The following is a 16,359-nucleotide window of genomic DNA, read 5'->3' as shown; positions in this document are numbered from 1 at the left end:
TAATACCATGTGTCTGTTTTTATTTTTGTTGCCTGTGCTTTTGAAGTCTTATCCAAAAAAATCTTTGCTCAGTCCAGTGTCCTGTGTCCCCAATGTTTTCTACTAGTTTTATAGTTTCAGATTTTACATTTAAGTCTTTAATCCAATTTGAGTTAATTTTTGTACACGGTGAAAGGTAGGGGTCTTTTTTTTTTTTTCATTTTTCTACGTATGGATATCCTGTTTTCCCAGCATCATTTATTAAAGAGACTGTCCTTTTTCCTCAGTGTATATTCTTGGTGCCTTCGTCAAATATGAGTTGACTGTAAATACATGCACTTACTTCTGGGCTCTCTATCCTCTTCCATTGGTCTATGTCTCTGTTTTTATGCCAGTACTATGCTGTTATGGTTATTATAGTTTTGTCATGTAATTTGAAATCAGGTAGTATGATGTTTCCAGCTTTGTTCTTTTTGCTCACGATTGCCTTAGCTTTGCCAGGTCTTTTGTAATTCCATATGAATTCTAGGATTGTTTTTCTATTTCTGTGAAGAATGTCACTGGTATTTTGATTGTAGTTCATTTAGGGTAGTATAGACATTTTAACAATATTAATTTTTATCACCCATGGCATGGGATATTTTCCATTTTTCATGTCCTCTTCAACTTCTTTCATCAGTGTTTTATAGTTTCCTGGCAGAGATTTTTCACATCTTTGGTTGAATTTATATTTTGATATTTTTGTAGCTATTGTAAACAAAATTGTTTTCTTGATTACTTTTTCAGATAGATCTGTTAGCATATAGAAACACTACTGATGTTTTTATGTTATTTGTATCTTGTAATTTTACTAAGATTGTGTTTCAGTTCTAAAAGTTTTTTGGCAGAGTCTTCAGGTTTTTCTAAATATAAGATCAAGTCTTCTGCAAAAAAAATAATAATAATAATTTGACTTCCTCCTTTCCAATTTGGATGTCCTTTATTTCTTTCTCTTGCCTAATTGCTTTCGCTAGGATTCCCAGTACTCTGTTGAATACATATGGTGAAAGTGGGCATACTTATCTTATTACAGACCTTTGTAGAAAGGCTTTCGATACTTACTCTTTCAGTATGATATTAACTGTGAGCTTGTAATATATGGCCTTGATTGTGTTGAGATATGTTCCTTCTATACCCAATTTGTTGAAGGTTTTTATCATAAAGGGATGTTGAATTTTATCAAATGCTTTTTCAGCATTTATAAAAATTATCACATGAATTTTGTCCTTGATTCCGTTGACATAATGTATTGTGATTATTGATTTGTGTATGTTGAACTATCTTTGCATCTATGAGGTGAATCCCACTTGATCATTGAGAATGGTTTTTTTAACGGGTTGTTGAATTCTGTTTGCTAGTATTTTGGGGGGGATTTTTGCTTCTGTGTTCATCAGGGATACTGGCTTGTAGTTTTACTTTGTGTGTGTGGCTTTGTCTGGTTTTGGTATCAGCTTAATGCAGGCTATATAAAATGAATTTGGAAGTATTCCTTCCTCTTTAATTTTTAAATAATTTTAGTATAATTGGTATTAATACTTCTTCAAATGTTTGGTAGAATTCAGCAGTGAATCCTTCAGGTCCTTGGTTTTTCTTTGATGACCAACTTTAGACTACTGCTTTAATCTCATTATTCATGATTGGTTTGTTTAGGTTTTCTATTTTTTCATGGTTCAATCTTGGTGAGTTGTATGTGTTCAGAATATATCCATTTCTTCTAAGTTTTCTAATTTTTTGGCATATAGTTGTTCATAATGAACTCTAATGATCCTTTGTATTTCTGTGCTAACCATCGTAATGTTCCTTTCTCATTTCTGGTTTTATTTATTTGGGCCTTATCTCTTTTTTTCTTAGTTGATCTAGCTAAAGGTTTGTCCATTTGTTTATTTTTTCAAAACCAGCTTAATTTTGTTAATATTTTGTATTTTTCATTTAGTCTCAATTTCATTTATTTCTGCCCATATCTTTCTTATTTCTTTCCTTCTACTATTTTGGGGTTTGATTTGTTCTTGCTTTTCTAGTAACCTGGAAGTGAATTGTTAGGTTAATTATTTAAAATTTTTTTATTATTTGGATGTAGGCATTTACTGGTATAAAATTCCCTTAGTACTGCTTTTTCTGTATCTCATAGGTTTAGGTGTGTTGTGTTCTGTCTTTATTTGATTCTCAAAATTTTTTATTTTCCTTCTTAATTTCTTAATTGATCCACTGGTTGTTTAAGAGCATGTTGCCTAATTTCCATGTATTTGTATGGTTTCTGAAGTTCCTCTAGCTATTGATTTCTTGTTTTATTTCATTGTGGTCAGAAAATATACTTGATATGATTTAGACCTTTTTATAATTTGTGAGACTTGTTTTGTGGTCTAACATATGGTCTGTCCTGAAGAACGTTTCATGTGGTAATCAAAAAAACGTGTGTTCACATCCAATTGGATGAAATGCTCTCTAAAGGTATGTTAAGTCCATTTAATCTACAATACAGTCAAACAGCAATGTTCGTTTGTTGATTTTCTGGCTGATCTATCCTTGCCAAAAGTGGGGTGCTGAAGTATCCTACTTCTATTGTATTATAATCTATCTTTCTCTTTAGATCTATTAATATTTGCTTACATATATAAGTGTTTCAGTGTTGGGTGCGTATGTATTTACTATGGTATGTCCTCTTGCTAAATTGACCTTTTATCATTATATAATCATCTTCTTTGTCTCTCTTTTCAGTTTTTGACTTAAACTCTATTTTATCTGATTTAAGTATAGCCACTCCTGTTCTTTTTGGTTTATATTTGCATGAAATATCTTTTCCCATCCCTTCATTTTCAGTCTATGTATGTCTTTTCAGGTGAAGTGAGTTTCTTGTAGGCAACATATAATTGGGTCTTATTGTTTAATCCATTCAGCCATACTGTCTTTTAAGTGACTAATCTAGTTCATTAACATTTAATGTTATTATTTAGACATTAGGCCTTACTACTGCCATTTTGTTACTTGTTTACCAATTGTTGTCTAATACACATTTTTATATTTTACTATGAACTATAAAAATCTTATTAATTTTTTGCTCTTACCTTCTCTAATTGAAATTGATTTTTACTCAGGTATCTACCCAAATATGAGAAGAAAAGGGGAGTATCAGCAACTCAACTCATTACAGAAGGTTTGCTCAAGGAATTCTGGGGCCTATGGAAAATGTTGTAGTAATTTTTTTTTTATTGAGAAAGGGTAATTCTTTTCATTAGATATTGAGGTTCAATAGACAAAATTTATTTCAGAGGTGCTCAACTTCTCTCCGAAATGACGAGAATATAACTTCAGGTCAATGCTGATCTGAAGGGCTTTATCTCTCGCCCAACTCTTCAGGGACATTATATATGCCCTATCTAAAGCATATGTTGATTTTCTTGAGTTCTCTCCAGGAATATCCTCAGATACCAATCTTCCTGAGAAATACAAGACAGAAGGGAAATCCCACTATATTGTCTAATAAATTCCCTAGATCCATCCTTCTACCCAGCAGGAAATATCTGAGGGCTCTGAAGGTGCTGAGGATGCAGACACAGTGAGATCCTGTGTAGCAGTAGCTAGCTACCTTCATGAAACACAGCAGAAGGAACTTTTATGGGCATAGCAGGCATAATTCCATGAAAAGACTGGCAGAGAGAGAAAAGGCACACTGAAGGTTCAAGATCATAACTCTGCATCAACCTCAAAAGAAATTTAGAGCTCACTTTTTTGTATATGCTTCTTATTTTTTTAACCTTGCTTTTATCCATTACCCTAAAGATGGTATTTTGGGAAATAAGCATTTAGACACTTAACTGCAAAATAAAGATTAACAGATGTTCTAATTTAGCATCTTGGCTAAAGCATATTGGTATCTAGAAGTAACTAAAAAACTGCAAGAGAATAACATGTTTTCTAAGCTAAGTTTGGTGGCTTTCAAAAACCTTGTACGTTCTCAATTTTCATCCGAACTTAATTATTTTGTGGGTTCAATTTCTGTTTCCAGCAAAACACAACTTCCTTGTACTGCGGAAGAAAAGACTTATAAAATGGGTTTCGTGGAGCTCAAATAACTCTTAAAAACAATATCTTGATGAGTTAAGTGTAAATGAGCCAAAACATATGGATTAAATGTCTCTTTAAATACACATGCCTTTAAAAATTAAGGGAAAAAAAGTTTTGGCAAAATGTGTTTCAGATTTGGTTGAAAGAAAACATTTGAAAGAAATTGTTTGAGGGGCTATACTAACCCAAAACATACCTGAGCTCTTCTACTGCAGTACAACCAACTCTAAAACATATGGATTTTATACGATAATTTTTCTGCCACACCCACCCTGAGTTCTGAGTTCTAAGTTTTTCTCCCTATGTTGGAAGTCATTAAAAACAGTCATGGTGTCATTACTGTCTTGGAGAGAATATAATCTACTACTGCAATCAGTTTCAGTCAAATAGACAGAATGGCATATTGGTCATCACTCTTCAAAAATAAAAATAGATCTTATTTCAAACCTATGATATATAGTTCTCACCAGCACTCATTAGACAGTATGACTGCATGAAAGTTATACATTGAGATAGATACAGGACTAGGCCAGAATATGAAATGATACGATACCCGCATCATTGCTCTTTACTCGACCAAAGTCAAGTAACAGGCAAAGGTCAACAGGAGAAACACCAAAGCGCAGCTTGAATAATGTTGGGTCATTTTCACTTTCTTGGGATATTTCAAAATGCATCTACTAGATGCAGGTGACTAAGAGCAAAAGCAACTGAACAATTCAGAAGTGAGTCCACAGAGTGACAGGTCGTTGAACCTGTGCCACCTGTGACTTATGTTTGTCTTCAAAGTTGTTGCCACCTCATACACATATAAATGATAATGCTATCTTTAAACTCTACAGGCAATGAGGTTTAACTCTAATGTGTTTGGAGCTAAAACTATTAAAAACTGTGGGTATCAAACAGAAAACTGCTAACTGCAAATTTGTGAAATTACCTATGTTGTCCTATTTGTCCTCATAAACCTGTGGAATTCCACTCTCTCTATTGAAGCAGGTAGAATGGGTATGTATTGGCACTCTCTCCCAAATTACATTTGAAGAACAACCAACCATGAATAAATGACCCTAGTCATTATGCCATTAAGTTGCCCTAATTAGTATGCATCCTCATCCAAGTAATCTAGTTACTATGCCAGCAAGGTATATTGTATTTATTCAAAGGCTGAGGTTTTATATCATACTCATCAGAGCAAATCTACCCTTCAAAGGCCATTTTTGAGGACTTTCTTAAAAAAAAAGAAATGATAAACAATGTTTTAAAATTCATCACAAAAAGCTTTGCAATCTGAATTAATTTGCTAGAAAAACAATGTCTAAAAAAATAATATAAATTGCTACATGCTTTTTGAGGCCTGGAAGAAAAAATCAAGAGCCTGAAACTGATGTGGTAGTGGGGTGGGTGGGACAGGAGGTGAACATACTTAAGGACTGACAGCAGTTGAAGAGATGAACATGGGATTTCTCTCCAGGAGGGGCAGTCTGGCCTCGTTTCTGTGCTCTAATTTCCTTTTAAAGGCGTGGTGTAACTGCAGCTTTGTGTGTTGAGTTGAGGATTTACTTGAAATATACTTAGACATACTGTTCTACACAGGGGAATTGATGAAAGTTCTTAAAATTCCTGCAGTTCTCTCTCTGGGGAGCAAACACTCTATAGCTAAATCCCATAATGCACCACCCTGCCAATACTGTTAAGCCCCAGATCAGTTATCTCCTCTGTGGACTGAGGTCTATGGGGGTGGAAGTTTTAAACCTAAGAGTTATCCAGACTGTGACAGGGTCAAAATTTGCTATAACACCAATTCTCTTGTCTAGGATAAAATAATTCTTATATTTCATGCGTGTCTGTTGTCTTCAGACATGAAAGCTATTATTATCCTTTCTGTGGTAGATTTTTTTAAAGTATATTCTGCTTCGTTTTTCCACAGACAAAGTAGTTTTCAGAATGTGTTTGTCTATGTCTGCCAAAGAGAATAAATGTAAATATCTATAAATATCAACATAAGTAGACTTGGCTCCAAGCAATAACACATCCCGCTGCTTGCTTCGTAATTATAGAAATTCTCCTGAAGGCTAATAGATAATAACCAAAATTGTTCTGATGATGTCTTTCGAATGTATTCATAGAGAATACTCTGATGGTGCCTTTCTTATGTGGAGGAGCAAAGGCTCATATTTACCTCGGATTCAAGCGTTCATCCAGAGTCATTTGTCACTGCTAATGTTTTCCCATGGAGTTGGATGGCATGTGAAGAGAAAAATCCCTCTACCCTCCTGGAAGAAATCTTGAGAGTTGACTGCTGTGTGGTTTGCTGGGAGGTTGTGGTAAATGTTGAGAACCACCATCTCATAATCATATGCTTGAAGCTTTAAATCATGACCTGTCAAAAATTCAAAGTTGGAAAATTGTGTACCACTTTGGAGAATCAGAAGTGTACTACAGACTAACAATAAAACCAGTGAAACATACAAGGAACCTCTGCATTTTATCCATTATCATATCCTTCTTCTCTAAGCACATTGGAGCACACACCCTACAGTCAGAAGACCCTTCTGACTTCACATTCTGGCTGGGCAGCCAGCTGGCACATTATTTAACCTCTGCGAAACTTAGTTAAACTTTGGATTAAATCAAATAATAGTGATGAAGGATTAAAGGATATTACATATATAAAAGGATTTTGTATCCATTGAATTTCTATGTAGGTGTCAATTATTATCTTCCAAGGCATACTTCTCCCTGATATCTAGAGCACCACATCGAGCAACAGTGCAGACCCCTTGAGACCAAAGACCCCGCTGTTGTTCTCTTCATATCTTTCTCTCTTCTACCTCCAGTTGGATATATTTTCTCATATACACAAAACTAGAACAGAGCTTATCACAGATCAAATGCTCAATATATTTAATTTTACTTATAATATACTGAACTGAACTGATGGACCTCTTAACTATGTCAGTGTAACATTCATCATGCTCCAAGCAAAAATGAGGGCTATGGAAAATGGGACATTCTCATGCTGAGTCCTCCATCTCTATGCACCAGGTGTCTCCATCTATTGTACTGATGAGTTCTATGAGCATGGAAATGGCAAACACCGAAGTCTCTACATGGTCCCTCAACACAGGACAGTGAGCCAGAAGCCAAAGATTAGTTGTGTAAAAACAAACACACTGAGCAACAGAGGGCAGGGGATACGATAGAAAATTACAGACTACAGTGTGTGAATCATCAGAGATATTCTGAGAACAGATGGAAATACAATTTTATATAATGCTACTTTAAAGAGGAATGTAGCCTGGGCAACATAGTAATACCTCATTCTACAAAAAAAATTTTTTTAAAAATCCAGTCACGGTAGCACATGCCTGTCATCCCAGCTGCTTACAAGGCTGAAGCAGGAGGATCACCTGAGGCTGGGACATCAAGGCTGCAGTGAGCTACAATTGCATCACTGCACTCTAGCCTGGGCAACAGTGGGAGACACTGTATCAACAACTAAAAATTTAAAAACAAAGAGGAATTATATAAAATAGATTGAAAACCCATACTGGGTAAAGTTCCCAAGTCAGGCACCATGTCAGGAGTTGGTTTGTAATTTTAACAACTGGAAATAAACTAACATATTTTCAGCAAAGTAGTAAAATAAAAAGTTAACATTAGTGAGTATTCCACATCAGACACTGTTCCAACACTTCACATGCACTAACTCATTTAATCCTAATCACAACACTAAAAAATAGGTATCTCACATTGTATACATGGGAAAGCTGAGCCACACAGAGGTGAAGTAATTTATCTCAAGTTGCACAAATTGTGAGAGGTAGAAAGAAAAGGGACAATGTCAGAGAGAGAAAAATCTCTCAACTTACTGCTAGAGATGTTAGAGTTGGTAGGGGCTAGAAATCCAGTTAACTTTGGCTTCTTCATTTTATAGATGAGAAAGCTAAGACCAGAAAGCCTTGGTGCTTGGCCACATTGCTAGTTGGTGGTAGAGCTGAGACTAGACCCAGGTGTCCTGGCCTCTTTTATAGCTCTTCATAAGCTCTGGAAGCAATGGCTCTAGACAACAAGAAAAAGCTGTCTGCACTTGCAAGCTGTGCAAACAAAAAAATCAGAAAACAAAAATCCTTTTAGGTGCATTTTATTTTCTGCCATACTCCTACGTGTTCAGAGTAATCAGGTGTTTCTTCTTCTCACATAATGGTCATGATCAATAACTTCCAAAGCAAGTTCATCACAATATCACGTGGGATATTTAATGAGCACTATCATATTAACTGCTGGACCAAACATGTAGTGCATAAGTGAAGGTGCTTATTTGTGATTTGAAATGATTTCAAACCACAAACATCTATTGAGAATCACCCCATGCAGGAAAGGCAGTAGGTACTGTGGGGATTATAAAAATGTGCAAGGAAGATTCCTTTTCGTCATCCATCCACTGGGGAAAACAGACATATTTACATATAACCATGCTCCAGTTAAAACACAGTAAGTGGCCCAAGGACATGGGAGAAAATGGGAAGAACTCAAATTGAGAGGTTTAGAGAAGACTCTGGGGGGGGAATATTAATAAAAGTGAAGTTTATCTCATGTGAAAAAATGAGGCAGAATTATTCCATTATAGGTCCTCCTAACATAATTTTCCAGATTTAGCATATTCTTATCTCTAAGTGATGACATGAGGAATATTTATACCTTTTCTCTACTAATTTTGAAAGAGAGAAGAAAGAAAATGAATACATATTATTTTCATCTATAAATTGGGGCCTAGAATGAGATGACATTTGTTATGAGCTGACATTTGTTATGTTCTCATCTTAATTGACCCCAATGATTAATTTACGAAAAAAGCAGCCACATGTATTCCAACAATGTGTAGTGGCACTTGTTGACCAATAAAGATGTCTAATTTGTGTATATGAGTAATCCATAAACAGATGATATCCACATATTATTTCATTATTATCACTATAATAGGCAGAATTAAATCCATTCCCCAGGCTTTCTAAAACACATATAATATTATTATTTTAATTTTTAAAATGTGCAGGAATCTCCTGTCATGACAATTTTTAAACACTGTAGAATCTCAGGATAGAGGGAAATCTTAAAGATCATCTGGTCCAATCACCCTGTCAATGTGTCAATCCCTTCTGCAATATCCCCACCAAGTGGTCATCCACTTTATGCTTAGTTGCATAGAGGTCCAGACTATTCTCCCTAACAGAAAATTTAAGATTTAGATGGCTCTTCTTTAAATAAGAAAGAGAAAGAAAAAGAAAACCAGAACCCAAATATATCTTTTTGAGGTTTCTACCCATTGAGTCAACTTTAATCCTTTGGAGTCATTTATTCTTTCTTCCACGTGACAACTGGATAGCTCTGATGACAGCTATGTTCCTGCCCTCTCTCAAACTACCACCCTCGGCCCCAAAGTCTCCTCTTCTCCAAGCATACTCTTCCCCATCTTCTCAACTACTCCTCACATGGGTTCCCTTCGGGTTCCCACAATCCCTCCTAAAGGCTCCCCTGAGGACAACCTCTAGTTTATCTGCATCTCCCTCCCTCCTTTGATGGTATGCATGGCAAAGCACAACTCTCAGAAGTGCACTGAACACTGCAGAGAAGGAGACCAGTCATCAACCTCCTTCTTCTAATATTGTTTTCGACTACAACACCCTTGAATTATATTTGATTTTTTGTTGAGTGCATATTGCTTGAAGAAATTAGGCAAAATACAAGGGCAATAGGATTATCAGAGGAACAAAGATTTATTTTTTTCCTAAGGAAGAGAGGAAAATCCTTATTCATGCAGTTTCATGGATGGGAAGTTCACTTCAAGTGTTCAAATCAATCTTAATATCTCAACAGTATTCTGCTCAACTTGGATAACCATCACAGGACCCTAGGGTTAACAAGATATTTGAACCCTCTGTTTTTGATCGTAGGAGGAGTGGGTTAAGTAAGGCTGGACCAGGCAAGAGCCTGCAGGGATGCAGTTCTGTTGAACCACTAAAGTTAATCAGAGGCATATGGGACTAGAAGAATGAACCAGGCTGGGATCTTTAAGGGATGCCCATAGCCCAAATGCCAGGGAGAGAAAACATGAAGACTGCTTCTGAAGGCACAGCATGAGGTTTGATAAATGGAGCCATGGGTTCAGAACTGTGTGGAAACTGGATCAAAGTGAAAACAGGGCAGAAGCAATTCAGAGGAGGCTGTAGACCAAGAGAGGAAATGAGTCCAGTGAGTTAACACAAAGGGCCAGAAATCAAATAAATAATGGATTTCACAAAATGAAACATGTAAGAAGGTCAAAGCTAGTTGAGAATCTGCAACCCAGTCATTAACAAGCACTGTTGTTACTTCATTTAGTTTTCAACAACTAAATGTTGAAATATATTTAAAATCTATGACTAAATGTGTATATGAGTAAATACATTAATATTTAAGAACTTCTCATCTATAATGTCTGGGAAAAATATAATGTCTCATGTCTTTGAAAGCTACAGATTAACAGATTAATATTCCTTCAGGAATTTTTTTAAATAGCACTGCCATTTCCTAATATCTAGAGGAGGTGGAAAACTTAAATGCCCATAGAGGCCAGACAAATAACACAAATGTATAAAACTTTCTTACAACAATGGGAAGTGGTGGTGTCCTAGGCAAATTACACAGACCATGCCCATCTAAGGAGGCCAGCCTATATACTGAGTTCTGCTTAATGTCATGTAGGAAAGTGGCCCAATATTGCAGTATCTTGATTTTTGAAAGAAGCTAGAAATCAGAATGTGCATGCATGTGAGGAAGAGGAGAGAGATCTTGATTTTTAAATGTTGACAATATAGTCTAATGTTTCTTAACACTTCATCCTACACTGAAGATCCCAAGGCTTAAAAAGGGGTAAGTTACTGCCCAATATTTAAACTGACAACTCTGTGTTTCCACTCTTACACTGGCTCACCACACTATAAACTCCAGTGAACAATGGAGGTAGGTGATGGGTGACCTTAGGATATTTACTAAGACAAGGCAGAAAGAAGTACTTCAAGAAGACTATTGATAAACCACTATATCATAAGTTCCTTAAGGAGAGGGACCATGTCTGTTGTGTTTCCCAGTTTCACTAATGTTGGCATTATACGTGGCCCATAATAGACCCTTGATAAATATCCATGAAATAAATTTATATATGAGATTCAATGAAGAAGAGAAAAAGCATTGGATAGGAGCCAATTATTATTATATTAAATTATTCAGAGAGATGTTTATAATCATGCCATTTAACACCCTGAAGTAAATCACACCTACCAGATGAACATTTACAAGTGAAAAAAACAGTTTTAAAGTCAAGGAGAAAAATTAAAACCTGGAGATATTTCTGGCTAAACATGGAATGTCAAAGCACATGTTTACCCCCACTTCCTCCTAAAATGTCTTCATATAAGAGGAAAAAAATTAAAGAGCCCAAACCCCACATGCAAAGTGAACCAAGGAGGGTATCAATGCAAAGAAGAGTGAACAATAAAACCTCTAAAAATGGAAAGTGTCTGAGCATAGACCAGGTCAAAACCTGGTGCCTGCAGAGAGAGATTCAAAAAGAAATGACACCACTTGAGCCACAGGGTCCTGGAAAAGCTCAGGAATTGTCACATCAGAGATCTCTGAGTATGGGGACCAGATTAATTAAAGAATAATATAAGGTGCAGTTTGGTGTCCTGATCCCTCCCCACCCCCATAGCTTGGTGACTTCTCCCCAATCTGGGCAAAAGACAGGAGGTTAATTTCTAAAGAGATTTGCATCTGAGGATGGTGGTGAAACCCTGTAATTATCTGTTATGCCAATAATGCTTTATAGCAAACAATCACATAACCCCAGCGGTATACAACCATAAAACAGTATTGTTTAGGAATACGGTGTTAGCTGAAGATTGGCTAGGAGGTGGATCTTGTCTGCGCATGCTCACATGCTGGAGCATTGGTTGGTTGATCTAGGCTGGCTTTGGCTAGGGTGACTATGTGGACTCCACTCTGATCTACAAGCCTCTCGTCATCTGGCAGCCATGTTCAAAATGTTCTTATGCCAGTGACAGGCCTGAGAGAACAGACAAAAATGCACACTTTTTGAAGCCTAACCTTGGAAGTGATACAGTGTCAATCCTGTCATATTTTATTGCCCAAAGTAAAATAGACTCGGGACCCCATAAAAAGACCCCACCTATTCAGGGAGAGAAACAGCAGTCACACATCAAAGGGTGTGAATACAAGGAGGCATGCAGAATTGGTACTGTTGTTGCAATCTATGACACCTGCACTAAAAAAGCGGGCAATTAAGTGAAAGTCTGAATGCTGAAGAGTGAGACCACTCATTCCATGCCCACATTCAGCTCTGAGAATACTGCCATCCAACCTAAGACCTACCAGATAGAATAAAATTCCTCTCCAGAGAAACTAACAGACCCAAGATAAAAGAACTAAGACAGACATTTTGGGGATCTCCTCCCATAAGAAATTTTGCATACTCTTTGTTAATATGCTATTAAGCCCACTACCAATACCTTTTTAGTCCATCACTTATAATTATGAATGGACAGTCTAGGTTCTCCAGACATTTGAGGAAATCCCCTAACAAAAAATGCATGAGCCACAATCAAAAAACAAAACCAAAAAACCTAGAAAGAGACTCAGAGAAAACAGTGCAGGAAGCAGAAAAAAACATTTTAAAACTAAGTAAATCATCTCTTAAATTATAAATTAAAAATAATATTTTAAAAACCCAGATATTCAATCAAAAGATAAGCTTTTAAAAAAACTCAAAAATGACGACAGACAATAAATGGAAATAAGTGAGACAGAATAACAACAACAAACCTAATCAATCAGTAGAGAAGTTTCAATATATGAAAGTCAAGGTCTAGATATTATACAAGAAGAAAGACCCTGAAATGTTAAAATGACTTAGCCATAAAATATAGACCAGGTAACCAGAGCAAATTATGTACTTCCTTTATTTTTTTAATATCAGAAAATCTGGTTATTTGATTATCCATTCAAGCATGCCTCTTTATTCCTCTTTTATTAAATACCCATGTTGCAAATAGAGGTAGGAATTACATCTGAAAACAAAGAGATATTCCACTATCAGGAAGTTCTTGTGTTTATTTACATGATTAGCAGTGTCTGAAAAAAAAATCCAGTGAAGTCAAGGTTGAAGGACAAGATTTCTTAGGCAGAGCCATCACTTCCTTTGTCTATGTGCTGGGAGTGTTCAAGTCTGTCCTTACTCACAGGACGCTCCTTATCTCATCTGGCGTCTGGCAACTTTTTCAGTGCGCTGTGTTCCTTGACTAGTGCTGTTAACAAATCCAAACCACTATAAGGCACAAGTCTCCATACCCTCCCTTCCTGCCCCCAAAAGATGGCTCCAACTCTACCACAGGAGCTTCATTTAGTTATTGGAATACTTTGGCTCAACATAGTCCTTTAAGAGCTCCAGCTTTTAAATCAATTTATTGGGAATTGCTAGCTCTTGTTGATGGCTTACTATGTACTAGGCGCTGTTTTAAGTGCTTGTTAGACATTAGCTCATTTTATCCTTAAAGCAAGGCTACAAGGCAGATATTATCATCACACATTACAGATAAGAAAACTCAGAAACAGAGAAGATAAGTATAGCAGCAGGATTTTTAATCCAAATGGTTTCGGTTCTGGAGCCCACTAAACTTTCCTGCTTTATTAGTAAGTTATGCTTTAATTATTTAAGAGGTTCACAGATTACATACGTATAGCCAAATATGATTTCACTGCAGAAATTCCTTCAATATTCCAGCTCAATGTGAGGACCAGGGCTCTGGCCCCTAGAGGTTTGCTGAAAATCACTGATATGAGGCAGACTGATTAACAAAAGAAATGGCATACAAATTTATCTAACGTGTATACATGAAAGCCTTCATAATTAAAACCCAAAGATATAGGGGAAATTGTCCATTTTTACGCTTAGATTCAACAAAGTATGAGCAGTCATGTAGAAATATGCCTGGGCAAAAAGGGTATGATCTAAAGCTAAGAGAATGAGTGGGGAAGCCCAGCAGGGCCAGCCAGTCTAGATTCTTCTTGGCTTCTCTGAACATGCATTCCTTCCTTCTGGTGTGGGGCAGAGCCCTCTCTGAAATGGCAGTCTTATGTCCTAGAATCAAATAATGTGGGTCAGATAATTTCTTTATGGCCAGTTCTTACATATAATATTTTCAGGATTTATGGCTGGCTTTTGGGAAAAGAGGTACTGCTTTCTATGACCTTCCTTGGGGAAGGATTCTGGTTTCCATGCCTAGCCTTGAGAAAAAATGGGACTGAGAGATAGTAGGGCAAGAGAAGGTCAGAGAAAAACTTTTTCTTCTAAGGCTGCTGTGGAGGCTCTCATTTGGAGGTATTATTTTCTGAGCCTGTATTAGTCTGTTCTCATGCTGCTAATAAAGACATACCAGAGACTGGGTAATTTATAAAGGAAAGAGGTTTAATGGGCCCCCAGTTCCACATGGCTAGGGAGGCCTCACAATCATGGCAGAAGATGAATGGGGAGCAAAGTCTTACACGGCAGGCAAGAGAGCATGTGCAGGGGAACGCTCCTTTATAAAACAATCAGATCTCGTGAGACTTATTCACTATCACAAGAGCAGCATGGGAAAACCTGCCTCCATGATTCAATTATCTCCCATCAGGCCCCTCCTATGACACCTGGGAATTATGGGAGCTACAATTCAAAATGAGATTTGGGTGGGGACACAGCCAAACCATATCAGAGCCCAACATCAGTATTCCTGCAAAATTTTCAGATGAGCTATTTGTGTGTGTGTGTGGAGGGGGGTGGTTATGAGAGTAGATTGGTGATTTCAGAATAATAGACCCAGAAATCAACTTGCCTGCAAAGTCTAGGGGATATAACTCTGACTTTCCAAGAGAACGTAAATTGTCCTGGACATGATGGATTCTCTGTCCTCATGAGCATAGAGACTTAAATCTGTGTGCCAGATTCTTTGTTAAGTGCTTTCATACATCATTTTATATAACCCTCACAACAGCACTAGGAGACAGCCATTAATTAACTAATTCCACATTTTGAAAGTAAGGAAACTAAACCATGAAGAAGATAGAACATTAACCCAAAACTTCACTGCCAATAATTGTCAAGGTTAGCTTCAAACTCAGTTCTTTCTAACACGAAAGCACAGGTTGTTCTTCCACACTACTAAAGTTCAGTAAACCATGGTAAAGCACCCTGGTAACTTAAGTTTGTAGCTCTGTGCTCCATGTTTTTGTTTTCTAAATAGTTTATTCTAGAAAGATATTTCATTGAGAAGTTTTCAAAAATTCGTTGTTCTTACATGTTGTGATTTTTTAGAGCTAATAAATGGGCATCATATCTAAATGGCATGAAGTGAGAAAGTCAGACTTTGGGCCAGCCAAACTAGTACCTGATTCATTAAATAAACAAATTCAGTTCTGCTAAGATGGGCAAGACATGGGGAATACAAACTTGAGTAAGGCACAGCAGACCTTGTGCATAAGAAATTGATAATCTAATAGAGCTAATACGAAAACACCATAAGTGTGCCATGGAAGTTCGAAGGATGCGGAGATCACACCCATTGGGGGCAATAGTAGAAGTTTCAAAGAGATATTACCTAATGTGGGCCTAAGAAACCTGAGATAGGAAAGGTTTAAGATGCATTCCAGGTGAAGGGCAGATCACCAAAATGGTACCAAGGCAGAGAGGCCAGACCTGCTCTTCAGATATATCTAAAACGTGGGAAGCAAACCAAACTTAGGGAAGAAGTTTGATGACTCAAATCTATGTCCAGTGAATAGATTAAACTATTTAATATAACTTTGGGCTGAAAGAGACTTATTCCACAGGCTTCCTTTGCTTCTGGCACATTTCTGCCATTGTCCACTTCCAGGGGAAAAGCTTAGAAAACATCTCTTGATGCTAACCTCCATCTAACTTGTTTTAGTCTCACATTTGGCAATAGAAAACTACAATACTATCCAGAATCAAACATCAGGTGCCAAATGTTATTCTATGCAGACATTTTATATAGAATTACAGCCCTTAAACATAAAGGACCCATACATGAGAGAAAGTCTGACAGATCTTTAATTATCCACTAGGAAATAGCTATACAGCTGAAGTCAACCTCCTTAGAGGACATCGATATTTTAGGTTTGTAACATTGACACAAACATTTGCTTTTGGATGAATTTTTAAATAAC

The 16,359-nt window shown here is 36.7% G+C and overlaps 1 long non-coding RNA gene across 1 annotated transcript; it reads right to left on the bottom strand.

Moving 5' to 3' along the window:
- Window positions 1-601: 601 nt before the first annotated feature.
- On the bottom strand, window positions 602-8,174 carry LOC115834456. Its single transcript, XR_004029353.1, has 3 exons — window positions 7,953-8,174; window positions 6,260-6,460; window positions 602-902 (listed from the first exon to the last, which is right to left on the bottom strand). It is a non-coding gene; the product is annotated as an uncharacterized LOC115834456 (long non-coding RNA).
- Between the last annotated feature and the right edge of the window lie 8,185 nt (window positions 8,175-16,359).

Source organism: Nomascus leucogenys, chromosome 3 (assembly GCF_006542625.1).
Source record: "Nomascus leucogenys isolate Asia chromosome 3, Asia_NLE_v1, whole genome shotgun sequence".
Lineage (NCBI taxonomy): Eukaryota > Metazoa > Chordata > Mammalia > Primates > Hylobatidae > Nomascus > Nomascus leucogenys.
The sequence above is the reverse complement of the archived record's forward strand: the minus strand, read 5'-3'. Positions and strand labels throughout refer to the sequence as shown.